This window comes from Pogona vitticeps, chromosome 5 (genome assembly GCF_051106095.1).
Source record: "Pogona vitticeps strain Pit_001003342236 chromosome 5, PviZW2.1, whole genome shotgun sequence".
Taxonomy (NCBI): domain Eukaryota; kingdom Metazoa; phylum Chordata; class Lepidosauria; order Squamata; family Agamidae; genus Pogona; species Pogona vitticeps.
The window spans coordinates 98,119,246-98,143,006 of NC_135787.1; the positions used below are offsets into that span (position 1 = coordinate 98,119,246).

General features: G+C 43.1%; 1 protein-coding gene across 9 annotated transcripts in view; it reads left to right on the top strand.

Annotated features, from left to right (window-relative positions):
* NTF3 (neurotrophin 3) overlaps positions 1-23,761 on the top strand; it is a 125,885-nt gene that overhangs the window by 93,165 nt on the left and 8,959 nt on the right. The window contains exon 1 of one of the 9 annotated variants that reach the window (XM_078394131.1): positions 21,888-22,012. The exons of the other annotated variants lie outside the window; for them this stretch is intronic. The gene's annotated coding sequence lies outside the window, so the exon portion shown is untranslated. Of the gene's footprint in view, positions 1-21,887; positions 22,013-23,761 lie in introns of those variants that run through there. 9 annotated transcript variants of the gene reach the window in all.

Below are 23,761 nucleotides of genomic sequence, written 5' to 3' on the forward strand. Positions count from 1 at the left end.
CAGCAAAGTGTCTGCACACCTTACACACAAAGATCAAACACAGTGACGGATGCATCAAAAAGATTCAAATAACCAATATTTTTAATTTGTACAATTCCCTGCAATAAGGTGGCAACTATGGTAGTTTTGCTTCGTAATTTACATAATCTATGTCAAATTCATCAGAAAACTATCTCACTATCTCATAGATAGTCTTTGTTCTCATGGCAGTTTATATACTTCAGAGTTGGAAAGGGCCTCATAGAACAACTACAGTAGGACCCCTGTATCCATAAGATTAGTATCAATGGTTTCTCTTATCCACAATCTGAAAATATTCAATTAAAAAACCCTGAAATATGTATTTCCTTGATATAATTACCAGAACTGGCTACTAGAAGGAAGCAGAGACTCTGCTTTTTTAGTGTTCACTATTATCCACAGTTTCCAGCATCTGCTGGGGGGGACTTGGAACCAATCCCCTGTGGATAGTGTGGTCCTTTTGTACTCAAATCTGCCCAGTATAGGACACTGAGAGCTAGAATACCAATGTTACATCGCCATTACCTTCTAAATGCCCTATCTCATTGACCAATTGTTTTCTGTTGGTTAGGATGCAGAGTGCGGGCAGCATACAAGTCGAATAAATAAATAAGTAAATAAATAAATAAATAAATAATAACTAAGGACAACACGTTGCGGGTTCTGAAAGTCACCACATGATACATCAGTTATTGTTAATGCCTTAGTGAAAGTTTGTTTCCTAAAAGATTCCAGTGTAGTTCAAGATCCTTATCACTATTTTCTTTTCTTTATTTCTTCCACGAAACATTTATTATCAAGAATGCATTATCCACACCTTGGCGTAGCATTATGGATTAAACTTCAATTGCAGTTGCTCTCTGTTTACTTGCCAAATGAATATGTGGGCTACCTGCTTTTTTGTTGCATCTCTTCCTTCTGAATCAGTAATATTTGCATTTCATAGGAGTTGAACTCCCAGGTCTCAGTTATACCTATCCTTCTCATCACCCATATCTTTCACAGCAGTATATAGCCACCAAAAGTCAAATATATTATGCTCAGGTGTCTTTCTTGCTGTTTTATTGTGGAGCTTACTAGGCACTGCTTAACTCCCCCCTCCCCTTAGTTTCTCCTATGGCAACCATGTCATTACAGCTAGTAATAATCTTTGAGATTTTATCTCTGTCCCCTGCCAAAAATTTAATTTGAAGACCTCTTGATTAGCTTTTCTGGCCTTCTGCAAACATATCTTCAGTTCTCCTGAGGTATAGTCCATGTCCTTCTGCTAATTCTTTTTAAAGGAAGCTTACAGTACAGTCCCAGATACTAAACTATTGTGTTGACTCTTGCCTGTGTGACTAGCCACTTACTTAAGTTGATCTTTGTCATGGAAACCTTTGCATTTTACTGAGCCTCCAAATCCTTCAGCTTTTTATGTAGACACATCATCTGATAACGATGTGTTGATAGCTGTTCCTGGTTGTATAGGTTGTCCTCATATGGAGGAAGAAAACATAGGGACTGATGATCTTGAGAAGTCTTGGGAACTTGTCACTAACAGCATGGACCTACATATCTAAGAGAGAGCACACTTCACAAATTTAGCAAGCCTGGTTCGCATGAAGCCATCTCCATATATCTCAGCATTGAGTCTCCATTGACCACCATTCTTCAGTTCCTTTTTCTGTACTTGATGGTTGAGAGACCTTTGCTTTTGAAGGGTTAAGAGACTTTACTTGTACTTAGCATAGCGTGCTGTAGTTGTCCTCAGATAGATTACCCAGAGCCACCTTTTCCTTTTCCTTTGCAAAGTCAGTGAAATTGGTTTCTTGATTCTAGTAGCTCATACTTCCTTCTGATTCCCTTGTTCCGAACACTTTTCCAGGCTGTTTCTTCCCTGTTAGAAAATTAGTCATCTTCTTTTATAGTTTCCTCCATGGAGCTTGGAGTTTCTCTTCTGAAGACCTTGAGCACCCTCCAGCTATAGTAGTGATGTCAGCAGGACTATAATTCTCAAGCCAAAATAAAAAAGAATTAACTTTGCTTCAGGTGTGAGAAGCTGTGGATGTTCCAAGCTGTGAGCTAACCACTTTGGGAGGAACTGCATAAGAGAGTGTTCTGTTCAAAATATAATCAAATCCTTGTGATGGGTCCAAACACGGGATCCAAAGAAACTGACAAACCCCAGAAACAATATCCCCCTCTTTGCACAGTCAGTCAATACCCTAGTTCCCACATCATGAGCAACAAACATGGGTTGTCACCATGTGTACAAATGGCTAGCTGGAGTTCATTATCATTTGCATAATGGAGTCCATTGTCATCTGCAGGCATTTTTCTCAGAGAAGGAAGTTGCACATTGCATTCACCACTACAACACGTCTGTGCATTTTTCTTATAAGTGTATACAAACTTTTTGTTGCTTGGAGCCATTATCCATGGCCTTTACAAGCCTACTGAGTGGCACAAAATACTAGGAATTCATCTGTACTCATGCAGAAAATATTGTGTTTAAGCTTCATGTAAGAGGCATCATAAATGCTAACAGTACTTTATCTGGAGTCAGGGCATAAATAAAAATGAGCAATGCACACCAAAATACAGAAAGGAAAAACATACACGCGATAAGCTGCAATATTGAGAAGGTTATATTAGATATAATATAGAGTAATTGACCAGATAGGCGGGATATAAATAAAATAAATAAAAAATAAATAATAGATATTTTCTGGCATCACTTTCTTTCTTGTAAAATTGATGGCTTCATGTTTTCCAAAAGGGAAGCCTCACATTCTAAAGAGTGGAATATCCTTCAGATGATGAGAAATTAGTATATCAAAGTTTAATGTTCTAGAGCAGCCATTCTCAACCTTTTGGGGGGGGTGTGTGTGAGGCACAGGCATAAACGCAATATAGGCTGAATCAGAATTAAGCTACATAATGAACCTTGTAAGTTGGTGTGTGAATAATTGTTTCCAGTTCTGTCTCTCCCCCCTTCAAATGTGCCAGGGCCTCCCAGAAGGCCATGTGCCCCCTCTTGAGAATGGCTGTTCTAGAGCAACATAGACTATTCATTTTCCTTTTTATATTATAGTCCAATTTTTTCATCAGATATAACTTACATTACAGTGGTGCCATGACTTACAAACGTCCCAACATACAACCATTTCAAGTTATGACCAGCTCCGGCTGCAAAATTTTGCTTCTACTTGCAACCGGAGCTTTGAGTTATAACCAGAAGAGAGGTGGGGGAAAAAGCAGGGAATTTAAATTACTAACCGTTGGTCAGCAAAGAGGCTGCTTCTTTGTTGCTCTTTCACCCCAACAGTTAGAGTGAGTGTGATGGGAGGAGGCTTCAGAGTGCCTGGTGCTGCTTTCTGCTTCTGAGTGAGTGCATACAGGCTTCTGCAGGGTGGGTTTGGGCTGGGGGGGTGTTATGTTTCTGTGCTGTGATTTTGTGTGTGTGTGTGTGTGTGTGTTTTTCAGCCCTCGTGCATTCCAATGGGGCTTGCAATTTTTTTGGGGGGGGGAGGTCCCCAGCCCCAATGCATTCCAATGGGGCTTGGTTTTTTTGGGGGGGTTTGGTGATTTTTCTTTTTGGCCCCGACGCGTTCCGAGATTGTTTTTTGGGTGATTTTTTTCCTCAGCCTGGATGCATTTTGATGGGGCTTGCATTTTTGGGGGGGGGGGGGGGTTGGCGATTTTTTTATTTTTTACTTTTTGGCCCTGACACGTTCCGATGGGGCTTGCAGTGTTTTTGTTTGTTTCTTTGTTTGTAAATTTTTTCCCCATCTGGAACAGATTAATCACGTTCCAATGCATTCCTATGGGGCATGGTGCTTCGACTTACGATCATTTCAAGTTACGACCATTTTATGGAACAGATTAAGTTTGTAAGTCGAGCCACCACTGTACTTGAATTCTGGGTTGCACAAATGTTTTGTAACTGGACATTTTCCCCCTGGAACTGCACATATTATATTTGACTGTGCATTTTTAGAAAGCCCTAGTAAACTTAGAGAACAAGTCTACAATTGCAAATAGACCTGGTAAAAAACAGTGACAAAGAGTGGAATCAGGTCTATTGAGACTAGGTGGACCTGGCCAATAAAGAAAGTGTATAGAAGGGCTGCCATTATCTGCTTCTCAGTGGACAAACCTAGTGAAAGGAACATTTGTTTTCATGGTTAGAACTATAGCTGTGCACAAATGTTCTCCTGAATTCTCCACACTATTTCTTGGCCGAAAAACCTATAATTTCCCCCAAATGTCTCCAGAGGATAGACAAACACTCTCCAAAATAGGCGGTTCATAATTCATAATTAGTGACGTTCTTTTTCCCATAAGAATTTTGAGTTTTTGCACTACCACTATGTTAGCAGACTAGACACCATTTTGCTTCCTCTGCCATTGAAGATGTTTCCAGTATAGCAAGTATGAGCAAGGACAATGTTGTGTCCAGCTCCAGGAGAAATGTAAGCTACTTTTGTACCATACTTTTGTCATCAATATTTCCAGAAGTAATTTTCCTGTTCGAAAAGGCCTTTTCTTTCTTTTGGCCCTATTCTCAGGTCCTTTATTTTGGTGACATTTTGAGCTTACCATTATGTTGCAAAGTGACTGAGGATACTAACTTTGTTTTCATCTTTTTATTACATCACTTTCTGTGATTGTGATAAACTCATGTGTTACCCTATGGTGTCTTTTCGTGGACTTTAATTAAAATATGAAAAGCTAAGGAGCATGAAATTGTACAATTGTACAGTTGATTGTACACAGGCTCTGATATCGATGATCCTCAATATTCATCCTGGTACATGGACACCCACTCCATTTCGTTACCACCACATGATCCCCATCATTTGGTAAATCCAACACATTGAACCCGACATCATGATGATACCGAGTTCGACACTGAGCTCCAGCCATATCAAACAAGGTCCATGGACACTTGACCAACATCTTTCAATGTCGGGGGCTGTCGACACCGACAGATGTCCATTGACATCAGGACATAACTGGCAATATTACAACGCTCAACCTCTCGACACCGAAGTCAATCAACAGTCTGTCGATTCCCAGAGCAACTCCAAATATTCAGACCATGGCCCCCTACCTCAGACACCATCAGTTTCACTTACCCCATCTGAGTCTGACATTGTTGATACCGACCCACCGTCACCAGCAGAAGACTTTCAAACTTTCGTTCGTTCGTTTAGTCGTTTAGTCGTGCCCGACTCTTCGTGACCCCATGGACCAGAGCACGCCAGGCCCTTCTATCTCCCACTGCCTCCCGGAGTTGTGTCAGATTCATGTTGGTTGCCTCGATGACACTGTCCAACCATCTCGTCCTCTGTCGTCCCTTTCTCCTCTTGCCTTCACATTTTCCCAACATCAAGGTCTTTTCCAGGGAGTCCTCTCTTCTCATGAGATGGCCAAAGTATTAGAGCCTCAGCTTCAGGATCTGTCCTTCCAGTGAGCACTCGGGGTTGATTTCCTTTAGAATTGATAGGTTTCTTCTCTTTGCAGTCCAGGGGACTCTCAAGAGTCTCCTCCAGCACCACAATTCAAAGGCATCAATTCTACAGCGGTCAGCTTTCTTTATGGTCCAGCTCTCACTTCCATACATCACTACAGGGAAAACCATAGCTTTGACTATTCGGACTTTTGTTGGCAAGGTGATATCTCTGCTTTTTAAGATGCTGTCAAGGTTTTTCATTGCTTTCCTCCCAAGAAGCAGGCGTCTTTTAATTTCGTGGCTTTTAATTTCGTGGCATCTGCAGTGATTATGGAGCCCAAGAAAGTAAAATCTGTCACTGCCTCCATATCTTCCCCTTCTATTTCCCAGGAGGTGATGGGACCAGTGGCCATGATCTTAGTTTTTTTTGATGTTGAGTTTCAGACCGTTTTTTGCACTCTCCTCTTTCACCCTCATTACAAGGTTCTTTAGTTCCTCCTCACTTTCTGCCATCAGAGTGGTATCATCTGCATATCGGAGGTTGTTGATATTTCTTCCGGCGATCTTAATTCCAATTTGGGATTCCTCCAGTCCAGCCTTCCGCATGATGTATTCTGCATATAAATTAAATAAGCTGGGGGACAACATACAGCCTTGTCGTACTCCTTTCCCAATTTTGAACCAATCAGTTGTTCCATATCCCGTTCTAACTGTTGCTTCCTGTCCCACATATAGGTTTCTCAGGAGATGGATAAGGTGGTCAGGCACGCCCATTTCTTTAAGGACTTGCCATAGTTTGCTGTGGTCCACACAGTCAAAGGCTTTTGCATAATCAATGAAGCAGAAGTAGATGTTTTTCTGGAACTCTCTGGCTTTCTCCATAATCCAGCGCATATTAGCAATTTGGTCTCTAGTTCCTCTGCCCCTTCGGAATCCTGCTTGTACTTCTGGAAGTTCTCGGTCCACATATTGCTGAAGCCTACCTTGTAGGATTTTGAGCATAACCTTGCTAGCGTGTGAAATGAGTGCAATTGTCCGGTAGTTGGAGCATTCTTTGGCACTGCCCTTCTTTGGGATTGGAATGTAGACTGATCTTTTCCAGTCCTCTGGCCACTGTTGAGTTTTCCAGACTTGCTGGCATATTGAAAGTAGCACCTTAACAGCATCATCTTTTAAGATTTTAAATAGTTCCACTGGAATGCCATCACCTCCACTGGCCTTGTTGTTAGCCATGCTTTCTAAGGCCCACTTGACTTCACTCTCCAGGATGTCTTATTTGGGTTGTCCGGGATATCCAAATCTTTCTGATATAATTCCTCTGTGTATTCTTGCCACCTTTCAAACTTACACCCAACTTATGATTCGTATGGCTAAGTGCCTCAACCTCCAAATTCACTGTCCTTTGACAGAACCAGTCGATCATTTATACGATCCAATCTCTAATTCCACATTTCAGTGCTGTCATCCTTGCTTAGCATGGCACAACGATCTTGGACAAAACCAGCCTCCTCGCATACCATGTCAAAACAAATCAATAATCTCTATAGAGTCTATGACCCAGGAGCTATTTTCCTTCAAAAACAACCAGCTCCAAACGCTATATTTGTCGAAGCCTCACAATTGAGATCTTGACATCACCAAACACTCATACCAGCAAATAAAGATAATCAGAGAATAGACTCTATGGGTAGATACATCACGACAACCAGTTGTTTCTAGTCACCCAGGTTATGTTTCACCGAGGCCACAAAGAAGAATGACAGCTGTAATTGTAGTTCTTTGAGTGGACCTCTGTGATTCACACATCCCACCTGACCTCCCCACTGTCATGCCATACTGCTTACTACTAAGCGGCAGTTGACAAAACTGAAGGGAGAGGCTTGGCGCCAAAGTACTTATACGGGGGGAGGGGTTATTCTAATGTGTTTTATTGCTACCGCACAAGCTCTAGAATCTTCCGATGAGGCTCCACACAGGCGCGGATCACCCAGGGTGTGAATCACAGAGGTCCACTCAAATAACTACAATTACAGGTGGGTAACCTGTTGTTACTGGCTGCCCCAAAAAGGTCTTGTCTTTCAATATCCACTTTTAGCAGTCTATACGACTGCATAAATGGTAGACCACCCAAGTGGTCTAGAGAAATGGCCAGAATTTGAACCTTTTGAATGAATAATTTTAGGCAGGGAGAATAGATGGATTCAGACAGGATGCCCCTGATTAAGGGGTCTTTGTCTAGCAGAAAACAAATTCTGAGGCCAGTACTTAAATTGTCTCAACCACGCTTGTGTATCTAGTTAATCCGGCCTCCAAGCGCAAAGCTGCATATGGCACACCGTAGGGAACAGCAAAAATTTTGTAGAGGAAAGAGGCCTGGAGTCTTTCCACCAAAGAGTTGAAGGCATTGAGCCAGATTGGGATCCCATACAAGAGTTGGGAAACAGCCTTAGCTTTGAAGACCCTCTGGATGGCAGGGAGGAAAACTATTAGTTAGATTCCAGATGAGAGATCAGTAAAAATTAGTTCTGGCACTATATATGTTTGTTTGTTTGTTTGTTCGATTTATACCCCGCCCATCTTAGACCGAAGTCTACTGTATGTTGTGTTGTTGTTGTTTTGATTTATATACTGATTCACAGTGCTAGAGCATTCTTTGGGCAGTTTACAAGATAATCATGCAACCAACACTAACACACCCCTCCAAGATACGGGTACTAATTTTACCAATCTTGGAAGTCAAACTTTAGCTGGCTACCTGAATCTGTCAGGATCAAACTCAGGTCATCAGCAGAGGTTTGACTACAGTTTTAACTGCTCCACTGTCATCCAAAGACTTAGGGCAGCCCAGCTGAGTCCGCTCCCTAATTTTAATAGTATGGGTCCACAGAGAAATTGTTTGTGGACAAAGGTGGGGGGAGGGAGATCATAATTAAGTGGTGTGTTGACATAACCCAAACAACCCCCACAATCCTTGAATCTTTCCCCCCCCCCCCATTTTTACCTATCCCGAAGAGTAACTTAAAAGCAGACCAAACACCAGAAGCTCAGTTTTGGAGCTAATGAAGCAGGTGCTCATCTGTCCTCACTGTAAAAAATTATAAAAACTAATTTTCTTTGGATTTAATAATTTTTCAACTTTAATGTGCTCGCATTTCTATGAACAGTTCTAATGTTATTTATTTATTTACTAATTATGTTCACAGATGGCCTTTCTTCTGTCAAAGCACAGAAAGTAAGTTGCATTTTTCAAACAATTTGTTGATAGTCTAGGGAAGTGATAAGGAAGGAGAGGGAAATGTCAAGGGAAGAGAAAAACAAGCAGATTCAGATACCAGCTCTTTCACGCTGCTACTACATAATAAAGCTATGTGGTGAACAAGAAGAAAGACCACTTTAGAAACAACTCTGGGGAAGGAAAGAAGAAACAAAAGAATTCTAGCAGACCGGAATGGGGAATGGTCTTCTCACCTCTCTCAAAGGTACAGCCACATGGAGGAGGAAGACAGTTCTAAGAGCAGAGGGGCCAGATGACAGCTCATTCCCGAACAGCTACTGTAAAAGAGGGCAATCCTATAGGGATGGGATGTCAGTTTTTTGAACTCGGCTGTTAGCGGGCACGACAGACCAGACCATTCTTTCTGATGCTGACACCACCAGCATACATTTTGCAATATGGATGGCATGCCTCCATAGAATGGCTATTATGATTGGTCCAAGATTTACTCTCTCATGGATGCACACTCGATGAGTGTAATGCTCATCTGTATGCTTTCCAGACCCACATCTGGCCATGAACACATTGTCCGGACAGCAGTGATAGCCCACACAACTATGTGTGGGTAAAACCAGGTGGGTCCAACTGACGACTGCCTGGATAATGCAGTGATAGGATGAGTGGACTAGGAAAGAGGCAGATGAAACAAGGAGAATGGAAAGGCAGGAAAAGAGGAAGGTAAAAGAATAGAAGAGATAACTAAGTAAAAGCATTCCCCCACATTCTCTGTCTGTTTATAGTAGTGTTGTTGGTCCCCCACCTCTTTCCTGGGTTTGTGTGTCTGTTTGTGTCCAGGAATGGGGAGAGGTGCTGGGGAGAGGAAAAGCAATTCAATATGTGGTCTCAGTTGCCTTTTGTGAAATGGGGTGTTCAGTTGGAACAGAAAACTGGGTAAAAATGTGTGATTCTTTTTCATGGTCTCTGTGTGATCTCCGTTTGCACCTGCACAAACATCTTCAGAATCTTCTAGACCCTAGAAAGAATGCTAGTCCACACCCTCCCCATTGTGCATGCTCCACACCCTGTCGCTAATCTTCAGTTCCCTTTTTGCAGCTGCTGAAGAAACAGCTTGGGAGCTTCTCTAGAGCCTTCAGGGTTTTTTTCCCCTCATCATCTAACAGTTTGTATATAGTTTCTACTTTATTATTGGTCCCTTTTTTCTTTGTCTCTCTACTCAAGTTTTTTTCATCTTTAAAAAATGGTTATATTCATTGCTCGTCTATTAGCAGCTTCCCCCATCATTTATGGCCCCAGTGGTCCCATTTAAAAGCATATTTCTTGCACTAATAAGCTACCTCTCAGTAATGGATGCTCAAAGTACCTTTAATACCTAGGTGAGGGGCATCAAGCACAGAATTGTCAGATCTATTGGAAGTTCTCCAAAGTTAGCCATAAAAAATAGGCACTCATTTGAAGTTTTATTTCTAGGATAAATCCTTGGAAGTGATTGACACTATTGTTAAAGAGACTACCTTGGTTTCAGCAATTTCCGTCTGTAAAACTCCATCCAAGCAGTTGGAGGCAATTCATTTGGCGATAACCTTGACAATAGCCCTTCAGGGCCTATCCACTCAGGTAATAGAACCTAACCAACAGACACGAACTCCTCAACACTGAAATTGACATTGATATCTAACTATTCTCCTCCATACAAAAGAAGGAAGGGTGGGGCGGCGAAACCCTATGAATTTGGACAGGCAGCCCCATTCCTAAGAAAGCTGAGAGTCTCAGACACCAGCCTCTAGTGTGTTGGCACCTCAGCCTTTTCCCCACCAACATTTGCCTTAAAAACCATGAGGAACATAATGACCTGGTTTGTTTGGGCTCAGTGTCCAAAGGAGAAATCTCCTAGGGATGTCCCTCCTCACTTGCTTTCAACCATTCCCTGGAATGGAGCCGGCTGACCCAACCAACAGTGAGTAAGCTCTTGCCACTTTGTGAGAGCTAGAGATGGGGATATTCATATTCATAAATGAGTATGGATATCTCCATTCCAGGTGCAACTAATGTGGGTCGAGACCCCAGAAACAGTTCATCCACTCATTTGTCCTGTCACCACTAGCATCCCACTCTACCTGCCAACCGCAGAAGTAGCTCTTATTTATTTATTTAGTTATTTAGTTATTTAGTTATATATATATATATATATATATATACCACCCATCTAGACATAGTCTACTCTGGGTGGCTCACAACATACAAGATAAAAACAATTCAAAATATATTTTGAAACTTTTTCAACAGTATACAGGACAGTAGTTCAAGATGGGATGAAAAGAGAAGTTAAGTAGTGTCTGGAGGGAAGGCCTGTCTGAATAACTGGGTCTTTAAGTTGGTTTCTGAAAATTTTGTTAATTGCCATAATGTTATTACATCGTTATATATAGAGGGAAAAGGCAGCAGGATATCAGAGTATTTTGGCCCCATCGGGGCACCGAGGGAAAAAACATCAGGAAATCAGGCTTTTTGGCCCCATGGGGCACTGAGAGAAAAGGCATCAGGAAATCAGGGTATTTTGGCCCCATCGGGGCACTGAGGGAAAAGGCATCAGGAAATCCAGCTTTTTGGCCCCATCGGGGCACTGAGAGAAAAGGCATCAGGAAATCGGGGTATTTTGGCCCCATCGGGGTACTGAGAGAAAAGGCATCAGGAAATTGGGGTATTTTGGCCCCATTGGGGCACTAAGGGAAAAGGCATCAGGAAATCGGGGTACAGTGGTGCCTCGCATAGCGAGGTTAATCCATTCCGGATTAACCTTCGCTATGCGAAAACATCGCTAAACAGGAATAAAAAAGCCATAGAAACGCATTGAACTTTGTTCAATGCGTTCCTATGGCTTTAAAACTCACCGTTAAGCGATGTTCTGCCATAGCGCCGCCATTTTTGCGCCCTGGGTAAACGAGGGCAGGGCGCAAAAATGCAGCGCGGACCTTCCAGCGGCCATTTTGGAACCGCCGATCAGCTGTTCTCCCGGCTTCGTTATGCGATATTCGGTAAGCGAAACGCTTAGTGAATATCGCAAAGCGAAAAATCCCCATAGGGGCCATCGCTGAGTGAATGCTCCAGCGATGGCCCAGAGCGCCTCGTTAAGCGATTTCATCGCTCAGTGAGGCGCTCGTTAAGCGAGGCACCACTGTACAGTGGTGCCTCGCACAACGAGTGCCTCACACAACGATGAATTCACACAACGATGCCTTTTTCTGTCAAATTTGCTGCCTCACACAGCGATGTTTCCTATGGGGGATTTTCACACAACGATCTCCCTTTTTGCTCCTGTAAAAGTGTCTTACAATGTTTGGAAGCTGTTTTAAATGATTGCAATGGTTAGTCCACCTCCTGAAACCTATGCAAACTGATTTTGGTGTTGTTCTGACACTTCGTTAATTTATGATGATTTTTTGAATTTTCTCCATTGGAAACCATTGGATGGTCTGCCTAATGGTTTCCAATGGAAAAAACAAAAAATCATCATAAATTAACGAAGTGTCAGAACAACACCAAAATCAGTTTGCATAGGTTTCAGGAGGTGGACTAACCATTGCAATCATTTAAAACAGCTTCCAAACATTGTAAGACACTTTTACAGGAGTAAAAAAGGACTTCGCAAAGCCATTGGAATGTATTGAGTCGGCTTCAATACATTCCAATGAAGGAAACATTGTTTCGCACAGCGATGTTTCCTATGGGGATTTTCACTCAGCGATGGCAATCCGTTCCAATTGGAACGGATTAACCGGTTTTCAATGCATTCCTATGAGAAATGGTGTTTCACAGAACGATGTTTCACACAACGTTGATTTTTTTGGAACCAATTAACATCGTTGTGTGAGGCACCACTGTATTTTGGCCCCATCGGGGCACTGAGGGAAAAGGCATCAGGAAATCCAGCTTTTTGTCCCCATCACGGCACTGAGGGAAAAGGCATCAGGAAATCGGGGTGTTTTGGCCCCATCGGGGCACTGAGGGAAAAGGCATCAGGAAATCAGGGTATTTTCCCTGCTCAGCTGGCCACTCAGCAGTCATGCAGGGAGACACGTCCTCCTGCCCCCTAGCTGCCTGGAGTGGCTAGCAAACAGGGAGGTGGGACGCTGGCAGAGCCAGGACGTATGAGTGGATGGGCCAGTTCCAGGGCCTGGGATGGGGATATTCATATTTGTTTATGAATACAAATATCTCCATCTCTAGTGAGAGTTCAAGGGGTATGCAAACTGAGGAGATGCTCACATTTCAAGAGTGATCTCATGCATCATCTTCTGACTCTGTTTTGACCATAAAAGTGATGGGATCTTCTTCCAGAAAGAGACATACTAACTCACAATACCTTCAAACTGCTATGGAAGAGGCAGTGCATCCTGCTTAGTACCTTAACAGCGCCATGCCACATTTGTTCTCAAGACTAAAATGGCCTTTTCCATCACCTTTTTCCCAGTACCAGATGATGCAAGTTGGCCCATTTCAGGGCCTATTTATGTACTTGCCAATGGCAGTCCCCCATGTCCACCAGCCTCACAGGCAGGAAACTTTGAAATTGAGGTCCAGGTCTGTGCCCACATAATAAAAAGTGAATGAATGAAATTGAAGTCACCAGAATTGAAACACTTGTACAGAATCTTGGTCTCAACGTTGCCAGAACTGAAGCACTTGTGCAGAGTCTCAGTCTTGAAGTTGTTCGAACTGAGGAGACCTTACAAGCCACCTCACTATGTTGGCCACATCCTCCTGGCTTTAGCATTAAAATAGCCTACACTGGATATATGTCCCTGCCCATCCTTTCAGTTTCAGCATTGAAACCAAAGAGACCTCCAAAGACATCCAAGTACACCAGCTGTTTCCAATTCAGATCAGACTTAGGATCTCTGGTACCAGAGGGCAGACAGTGGTACATGTTGACCTCTCAACAGTCCAAGTCTTCAGCACTGAAAACTAGAAGCAAGGAGGTATTGGCACCAAAGCCCACTGTACTAACCGGTTGACATTGGTGATGCTTCCCTTCAGCATTGAGGTCCTCAATACTGAAGGTGAGTAAGAGGTAATAGGAGAACACCTGGCATCAGGTTCCCCAACAACCAACAAAGCTTGCTCAAAACTTTGGAGATTTCAGGATTGATCTTTGGTCTTGACCACGGGTCCTGCTATAGTGATTGAAGCAAGCACAGGATCAAGTGGCAAACATCTACACCATGCCTTGAAATCTGATAGACCTCTAGGAGACTTATTTCCGTATTGCCGTCCATTTTGACCACTGACGTTTCCTATGCTTTGCTCAGATTGACAATATTTATGAGTTCAATGTGCTCTGCTACACACTGAGAGAGAATTATCCCACTCCTCCTTAAAAGTATACTTGTTTGTATTTGTGGCATGTTAAACTTTGGTTCTGCAGAAATCCAGTCCTCAAAAGATTTTTCAAGATTCTGCAAAACATTTTTCTTGATGTCCAAGCCCCAATGCCACAGTGGTTACTTAGTACTTAGTTCTTAACCATTTCTTCAAGCTGCCATTTGAGCCCAAGGCAACTTGGGATCTCAGCCTGCTGACTTAGAAGACTGTGCTTCTGGTTACAGTTACTTCTGCATGGCAGGCTATGAGCTGTGCACCCTCCAACATGACCCACCTTCCCTGCAATTCCATAAGGACAAGTGTGGCATACCCCAGTAGGTCTGGGTTTGCCACCAACCATTCCCTGTAAGAAGTCACACAGACCAGGGATGGATTTTTAACAAATAAAAGAACAAGGTTTATTTACATAACACACAGGGAAAATAAAATGATTAAGTGAATAAGATACAGTAACGTGGCTTAGTCTCAATCATACATACACACAGTTTGGTTCACACAGAACACTTAACTTGAAGCACAGACCCTGAACCTATCAGTTCTGGCTAACCATACAGACACCTGAACCTATCAGGTTGGTACTGACTGACACACAGTAGTACCCTGTCTGACACACAGACTCCCACTCAAGCTTCTTCTCTCAGCTCTTCTCCTTCTTCTTCCCCCCTCACACACGCTCCACATATATATACAGTACAGCCCCTCCTCCTGATGTCCCGCCTTCCACTCCCCATAGGATGGAACTTTCCCTCCAGACCCATGACAGACAGGTAACATCAGTGCTGTATGTAACACCTCCCCTCTTTATAAGTTGTTTTGTAGGGGGAAAGCTAAGGTGCTTTTCACCAAAAAAACAACCTGGACCCAAAACAAACAAAAACAGTCATATAATAACATACAATACCATACTTACTTATACTTACACTCTATTAGGCATTTAAACATTTACCATTAACAATACATCAAGTTACCTTTATTGATACAAACCAGGCATGTTTAATAAACAACAGGTACATTTAACTTTTTGTCATCAAAATATATACATAGTCCATGTTTCTTTCGCCGTCTTCATTCTTCAGGTCTTCTTGACAAGGCGTCAGCAATACAGTTCACTGACCCTCTGACCACCTTCACTTCAAAGTCATAGTCTTGCAGGTTTAAAGCCCACCTCATAAGTTTACTATTGTGGGTTTTCATTGTCTTTAACCATTGCAGTGGTGAATGGTCAGTGCACAGAATAAAATGTCTTCCCCAGATGTAAGGCTTGGCCTTCTGGATCGCGTAGACTATGGCCAGGCACTCCTTTTCCACGGTTGCCAAATGTCTCTCACCTTTCTGGAGTTTCCTACTCAGGTAGGACACTGGATGCTGGTCACCATTCTCATCCTCCTGGCAAAGAACTGCTCCTACCCCGCTGTTAGACGCATCGGTGTAGATGACGAACTCCCGGTCGAAGTCTGGAGCACGCAGCACTGGATAGTTGATGAGCGCCTGCTTCAACCTCTGGAACGCCTCCTCACAGTCGCTGGTCCACGGGATGCGGTCATCAGCCTTCTTCCTCGTCAGATCGGTCAGCGGAGCCGCAATCTCGCTAAACCTCGGGATGAACTTTCTGTAGTAGCCCACCAACCCAAGAAATGATTTGACTTTTTTCTTGGTGTTGGGTCTAGGCCAATCACGAACTGCTTCTATCTTGGCCTCGAGGGGTTTTATCACTCCTCCCCCTACTATGTGACCCAAGTATTTTATTTCTGGGCTACCCAGCTGCAGTTTGTTCTCTTTGCAGGGCCTGGGCCAAAGCACTCCCTCCCCTGGGTTAAAGCGCCTCTCCCTGCCTTCCTGGTCATCCCAAGCTTTCTTTCTGACCTTCTGAGCTTGCAGGGTCTCTGCTGCTAGCTCTAGGTTTCTCTTTAGGTCATTCATCAAGGTGTCTATGTATGTCACAACGTCTTGTGGGTCATCCTGGGTGATCTGCTCCCAATTTTGTTTGATCAAATCAAGGGGCCCTTTCACCCTTCTCCCAAATAAAAGTTCAAACGGACTGAACCCGGTACTGGCTTGTGGCACTGATCGATAAGCAAACAAAAGGGATTGCAGCTTCTGGTCCCAATTGTTTGGATTCTCTGCCAAGTAAGCCCTAATCATGCGCATTAGAGTCCCATTGAACTTCTCAGTTAACCCATTACTTTCAGGGTGATAGGCAGTGGTTTCCTTGTGCTTAATTCCACAGATTTGCCATAAGCGTTTCATGAGCTTCGATGTGAACGATGCGCCCAAATCTGTGATTATTTCTGAGGCAAATCCCATCCTGGACATATACCCCACCAAGGCATCTGCCACTGTGTTAGTTTCAATGTTAGTCAAGGGTATGGCTTCAGGGTACCTCGTGGCATGGTCCACAATGGTGAGAATGAACCTGTTTCCCCTCTTTGTGGCCTTGGGCAAAGGTCCCACAATATCCACCCCTATACATTTGAACGGAGTGTCAATCACAGGCAAAGGGCACAACTTTGCTTTGGTCCTGTCGCGGCTATTCCCCTGCCTTTGACACACATCACATTGTTTACAGAATTCTTTGATCTGCTTCCCTATTTCAGGCCAGTAAAAATTCTGTGTGATTCTCTGCTGTGTTTTGTTCACCCCTAAGTGCGCAGCAAACATGTCAGAGTGCCCCCTTTGTAAGATCATGGGGCGATACTTTTCAGGTACCACTAGCTGACTTCGGATCCCATCTCCCCCTTTTGAGATATTCCTCAGGGTCTCTCTATACAAAATCCCCTTTTTCTCTAGAAATCTCACTGGGGTTTCAGGTGTTAGCTGGGCGTCAGTCACCTGTTCAAAACACTTTTGGAGAGTGGCGTCTGCCTTTTGCTCTTGGCCAAATCGGCTGTCTGTGGTTAAGGTTTCCACCACAGCTTCTGAACTCCCCTCTGCTTCCGTCTCTGGCTCATCAGTACCCCCCTGAACTGTCCCCGTGGTGGCTTGTGAGCGTGTAATCACTAGCACCCGTTTCACATGTTCAGCCAGGTCATTTCCTACGAGCACGGCTGCTGGCACAGTCGATGAAATCGCTAGCCGCCAAACTCCCCTCCAGCCTTGAAAGTTCACAGGTACCTCCGCTACTGGCAGTGAGATCACCTGCCCCTCAATCCCTGCCACCTTCATGCTCTCATTTGGGATTACATACTCCCTAGGAATAATATCTGGATGGCACAGGGTCACCTGGGAACAAGTGTCCCTCAGCCCCCTATACTGATGGTCAAGTATTCCTACGTCCACCCCTGCGGTTTCAAACAACTGAGAATCTGTTCTCACGAGCAAGCAGCGCTTGACCTCCACAAGAGGACCATTTTCCTCAGCCTGATCAGCAGATGTAACTGTTCCAGATTGAGTAGCCATGGCAACAGGCTCCCTCAGTGACAAGGAGCTTTGCTCTTTCTGGACACAGAACACAGCTTTTGGCTTGGTTCCACTCGAATCCTGAGGCACAATTCCTTTTAGCTGCTTTAATTTCTCACACTCTGAGATTAGATGGCCCTTTCCCTGACAGAAATAACATTTTCTGCTATATTTTGAGTCTTTCTCATCTTGTTTTGGTTTTCCCTCCAAAATCTGAGGTCTTGGTTTCATGTCTGAGGGCTTCCCTTCACCATGGGCCCCTCCCCCTTGCTGGCTTTTCCCTGGTCCCTGAGAGTACTTGCTGTAGGTTTCTTTGGGTTTTCCTACAGATTTCTCCTCACCTAAGGGCTTTCTTATCTGGTAAATAAAATCTGCGATCTCGGCCGCTTCGGCCACAGATCTAGGTTTCCTTTCCCTCACCTGGAATTTCAGTTCCCCATGCAGGACTGAATAGAACTGTTCCAGCGCTATCAAGTCTTTGAGCTGCTGAAAGGTCTCTGTCCCCTCCTGAGATAGCCATTTCTCTAGCAGCCTCACCAATTGGGCCCCCACTTGGGTAAAAGTCTGCTCTGGTTTCTTGGTGATTGACCTGAATCTTTGCCTCAGCTGTTCCGCATTTATCCCATGTCTGGCAAACACCAGTTTTTTAAACTCTGCAAAATCTTTCATCAGTTCCTCTGGCATCTCTGCATAGACTTCTGCAAGGCTGCCACTGATTAAAGATCGCATGATGGTCATCTTCTCAGTTTCCCTTACTGAGAAGTCCACAAACGCTCTTTCCACTAGGGAAAAGAACACTTCAGGACAATCTCCCTTGTGGTACACAGGGAATTTCTTCAGGTCAGCTTTAGACAATTGGCCTCCCTCAGAATCCCTATTGTTATTATTGTTCTGATTCATCAGTTCCAATTTTCTTAACTCAAACGCCATTTTCTCTCTCTCCAAGTCAAATTGTCTTTGCCTCTCCCTTTCCTGCATTTTTTCTCTCTCTAATCTTTCCTCCTTTTCCATTCTCTCTCTCTCTAATTCAAAATGTCTCTGTTTCTCCCTTTCCTCCATTTCCCTCACCCTCAGTTCATGCTGTTGGGCTATGAGCAATTTTCTGAGTTCTGGGTTCTGTTCTCCCGTGCTGTCACCTTGCACTGAGCCAAATTCATCCTCAGAACCTTGGTCAACCTGGGGGTCTTTCACTTCACCCATTTCTGCCATTTGGCTTCGAGTCAAGGGCATAATCCCCCCCCCCCCCAGAACAGGCTGCTTTCAAAAGTCAAGCCTCAAAATAAAGCGACCACTTTTTTTTTTGCCTCAGAACCAGCTTTCTACAGATTACTGCTGTTCTTCAGCACTAACTTGCAACAGTTGCGAGCCAGAGTCTACCCCCCTCTGCTAGGCCTCTCAGCAGGCAGGCTAAATCACTTCTACTACACAGTTTTTCCTCAGCCTTTTTCCCGCCAAAACAGGCTGCCTCAGAGCTCCCTAATCTAGTCCCCAGTTGGCACGTTCTTCCACTAGCGCACCTCCCCGTGAGGTACACCTAGAAGATTACCTACACGCCTCAGATTGTCCCTGACTAGACCCCCCTTGCTCTGGGCACACTTGCCAAGGCTTTGCTGGACCACTGGACAACTGGACCAGTCGTATCCCACCGCTGCCACCAATCAATGTGACAAACCCAGACCTACTGGGGTATGCCACAGTTTCACTAAGCTGCCACCAACCATTCCCTGTAAGAAGTCACACAGACCAGGGATGGATTTTTAACAAATAAAAGAACAAGGTTTATTTACATAACACACAGGGAAAATAAAATGATTAAGTGAATAAGATACAGTAACGTGGCTTAGTCTCAATCATACATACACACAGTTTGGTTCACACAGAACACTGAACTTGAAGCACAGACCCTGAACCTATCAGTTCTGGCTAACCATACAGACACCTGAACCTATCAGGTTGGTACTGACTGACACACAGTAGTACCCTGTCTGACACACAGACTCCCACTCAAGCTTCTTCTCTCAGCTCTTCTCCTTCTTCTTCCCCCCTCACACACGCTCCACATATATATACAGTACAGCCCCTCCTCCTGATGTCCCGCCTTCCACTCCCCATAGGATGGAACTTTCCCTCCAAACCCATGACAGACAGGTAACATCAGTGCTGTATGTAACAACAAGGTGATAATATTTCCCAGTCTTTCTTTCCTGTCTAAAGAGGTCTAAAGACTTTCATCTAAATCACTTGGTGCTCACACTGTATTTTCCATCACACACTTGAAAACTGGAAAAGTTGCTGCACACCTTTTTTGCTACACATTCTAGATGTATGAAAGACCAAGAAACTCACTGTTCTTGGTCTTTCATACATCTAGAATGAGGCACTTACAAAAGCCCAATAAATTATTTGTAAGTTATCAAGAATAAAAGAAAGGTAAACATGTTACATTGCTGTGATTGTTAGCACCATCCTCTTTTCTTACCAATTAGCAAAAAACAAAACAAAAAAAAAAAACCAAAAAAAAACCAAAAAAAAAAAAAAAAAAAACAGGGCTGACATCCTTAGAAGGGCATTCAATTAGAGCAGTTTCTGCATTCACAGTACTTCTCAAAGGAATTCAACTGGGGACTCTTGCCAGGTAGCGTCTTGTTTGCAGCCTCCAGCTTTTGTCAATCACTATAGGTTGGATGTCAGGGTAAAGCTTGATGCTGCATTTAGCACAGTAGTAATCTCTTCCTTGTTAGCATTACATCCTACCAGCCAGTAAGTGAGTTTGTCAGTCATCCACATGTATGATTTGCAGAGACCACAAAGATGAATGGGTTCCTTACCTGTAACTATAGTGCTTTGAGTTTGTGAATTCACACAGCCCACCCATCCTCCCTTCAGTCTGCCACACAAGTGTTTTCCTCTATGAGCAGTGGACAGGAGAGCTGAGGATTATCCGTTGCATGGGGCAGGCAAGATGATGTGAATGAACGTTATTTCTAGACTTTGGAATGTTCTGAAGATATTTGCACAGGCAAAAAAGAAACTCGCATGTGTTAATTCACAGATGAGCACTCAAAAAACTACAGTTACAAGTAAGCAGTGTGTTATTTTTTATTTTGGGATCTCAAGATTGAGATCTCAGACCACACTTCTGATTCATAATCCATTTCTTGGGCAAGTTATCAGTCTTTCACCCTTACCAGTTTACCTTCTGTAACAACAGCTGATTTATGACTGGCAGATCTTTCAGTACTAGTCTCTTTTTTATGGCAGACAGAATACTCTGTAGAAATTCTGAATGGGCCCACCTGCCCAAAACATTCTGAAAAGCTGCTGTAAATAACCAGAAACCTTTAACAGTAAATATTATTTACAGAAAACTGCTATGAAGATAATAACTCTAAGTCACTGTGATGCAAAGTGAGCATTATCGAAGAATTAGATGAGTGTCTACTTACCTGTGAGGCCTATGAGGTTTACAGAAAAATCTTGGATTTTGTAAGCTGATCCTACATCCTCCCAAAAGAAATGATTGACTTTTTCCTTGGAACACTGACAGCAGAGAACAGGGCTAGTCAGTGCTGAGAACTGGGGGAAAAGGCAAAATGACATGCTTAAAAAGGTACCATGGGTAGGGGAGTTATCAAAATATCTGCTGGTTTAAGACCAGAACTATCTCATGGTGACTCATGCTCCACAGAACTAGAAGCTGGAAGCTAAGCCTGGAAGTCTCAACAGGCATGGCCTGCCATGATCCATAATGATACAGTGGTGCCTCGCTTAACGATTTTAATTGGTGCAGAAAACCCCATCGCTATGGGAAAACATCGCTAAGCGAAACGCGTTTCCCCATAGAAATGCATTGAAAACCGGATAATGCATTCCAATGGGAACGGATTGCCGTCCTTAAGCGAAAATCACCATAGGAAACATCACTAAGCGAAATGCGGTTCCACAGTTGAAATGCATTGAAACCTATTCAATGCATTTCAATGGGGGAAAAAATTACAACAAATTTAAAAAGAGTCAGAACAAAGTCAAATTAGTTTAACAAAGGGTTTATTAAGTGCACTTATGATTTCAAACATTCTAAACATTTTTAAACATTCTTAAACATTTAAAAAACAGCCAACACGAGGCTGTCAAAAGCATCGTTAAGCAAAACAGGGGGACCCAAACTGTCATCGCTATGCGAAGCAAGGTCCCAAACATCGCTATGTGAAAATCGTCCATAGGAAACATCATTAAACGGAGCACAAGATCGCTCCGAAAAAATCATCGCTAAGCAATTACATTGTTAAACGAGGCAATCGCTAAGCGAGGCACCACTGTATTGTACAAATTGATCAGTAATGATGAGGTACAATGTCACAGATTGTGGTTGCTTACAACTTACCTTCCATGCACCCACATTTTTCCTTGGTCTTTCAGGCCCAAATCCAGACGGGAAGGATGGAGTGCCTGGGACCAGCAAAGATGCCCCACGTTGTCCTGGTCCTGTATTGCCTTATGAAGTGCCCTTGCCTTAACTATATTGCTGGAGGAATCCTCCTGTGAGTTAACCTGTGCCTGTTTGTTGCTTACACCAGTAGCTGGCAGGATGGATTCAACAGTAGGGAATGGGGAGGGGAATTATCCTCTGGTACAGTGAGCATTTCGGGGGGGGGGGCTGCTGATTGTATTTCCTAGCATCACTGGCATTGATAATGGTAATTGTAATGAAAAATATGAAAACACGTTTGGAAAATAATCCTTCCATTTCATAGATTCTTCAGATGCACCAAGAAAAAGTGTTTCTTGACTGTGTGGGGCTGAGACCATAATGATTTTGAAAGGGATTACTTTGGTATTTAAATTTGGGTGTCTCGACTGTTGTATAGCCATTTGCATTTCGATCCCCTCTCCTGGAGAAAATCATCACCTTTGTCTCACATAATTTGCATCTAGTGCATTAATTCCTGAATACTCTGAAATTTAACTAATACATAATTTAAGTCAGTACCTTTGAGAGATGCAATAAACTCACATAGTCAGCAAACAGCAGGACTGACTACTTCTGAGGTAAAAAATTAGGGGAATGAGATTATAGTATTCTAAGAAAACCAGGTAGGTGTGAACTGTTTAAATTGAGGGGCAAGAACACAAGCACGTTTAACTCCTTTGGTTGTTGGAACTGCTTTGGAAAAGCAGCCTGCTTGAGCACAGTGTACTTGGGTTGATAAACACTGATGCAATGCATTCATAAGATACAGAAATCATCTTTCCATTAATAAACTATTCGGTCATTTGGAGCATAACATGAAGTCAAATGTGGGTTTTAAATCAACAAAAGCAGTAAATGATTTCTCATCTTTTAGCAGTGAATACTTCTCAGCAAGATGGAACAAGGTCAGACAGTGATCACCTGATGAGTGTTATGGTTTGAATCCAATTTGTTTGTCCCTGGGTATGGTGGATTTGTAGATCCAGTCTTTCAGGTTAGGCACAAGTATGGAGGATGTAGCTTAGCACCACAGACAATAAAAATTCATCAGAAGATAGCCTGAAGGGCCTGAGCTGCTTCCCTTGTTATATATGGGCACAATGATTGCCTCTGACCAGTTAAAAGGAATTTCCTCCAGTGTCATTGACTACTGTGAATCGTTCTGTCAGTAAGGAAATCTATCAATTGCCATTTTCCTTTATCTGTTCAAAGGGATGTCACCTGGGCCAATGATCTTGCCAGCTGGCAGTCTAAATAACCATTCCCCAATTTCTTCCATCTGCACACAGTGGCATTTTATTAGTTCTGTGAGCATAGAGAATCCTAGTAGCATTTATTTGTTAGGGTAATTACATCTATCCAGGAAATGCTGTTTGCAAAGATACAGTGTCATCAACTGAGCAAACTAGTGCTTCTGGCATGGTTTCCAAAAATTCTGATAGCTTTAGTTCATTTCTAGCAACGTTTGCCCTATGTCTCCTTCAGTGTTTATTGCTTTGAAGTTATCAGTTATTTATATTTCCTCTTCGAGGAGCAGCTAATCTGTTCCTCTTACGTTCCAGGTTTCTACTGGGCCAGTTAGTCACCTGCACGCCCATCAGCATACTACTGTTCAATTTTAACTGCTGACCTCTTTGTTCTCAAAAGTGATTAAATCTGATGGAAATTGTCTTCTTTGAAAACAAAAGAATTACAGTCATGTGAAAAAGAAAGTACACCATGTATTCTTTCATGGCTGGGATCCAATGGTTGTTGTGGGTTTTTCGGGCTGTTTGGCTGTATTCTTAAGGTTTTTCTTCCTAATGTTTTGCCAGTCTCT